The sequence below is a fragment of the Morone saxatilis genome, unplaced genomic scaffold (genome assembly GCF_004916995.1).
Source record: "Morone saxatilis isolate NCDOM2014 unplaced genomic scaffold, NCSU_SB_2.0 Contig21, whole genome shotgun sequence".
Classification (NCBI taxonomy): Eukaryota; Metazoa; Chordata; class Actinopteri; family Moronidae; genus Morone; species Morone saxatilis.
In genome coordinates, this window is record NW_023339774.1 from 20,788,518 (window position 1) to 20,788,779 (window position 262).

Genomic DNA, 262 nt, shown 5'->3' on the forward strand with positions numbered 1-262 from the left:
TTTCTTTCTTTCTTTCTCCTTCCTCTTACCATTTTCGTACTTTCTCAATAGCGGCCATAACCCTCTTGATGTCATCTTTCGCCCTGCTCCGGGTCTCCGCTCGGACCGACCTGCCCGACATTGCCGCGGTGGGTTTAATATATTTTTATTTTTTTTAAAGCTCGCCGGCAGTTCAGACACAATGCAAACAGTAGAGCGCCACAGAGGAGCTACTGCGCCTGCGCGGGACTGATGTAGCATGAGCACACAGAGAGAGAGAGAG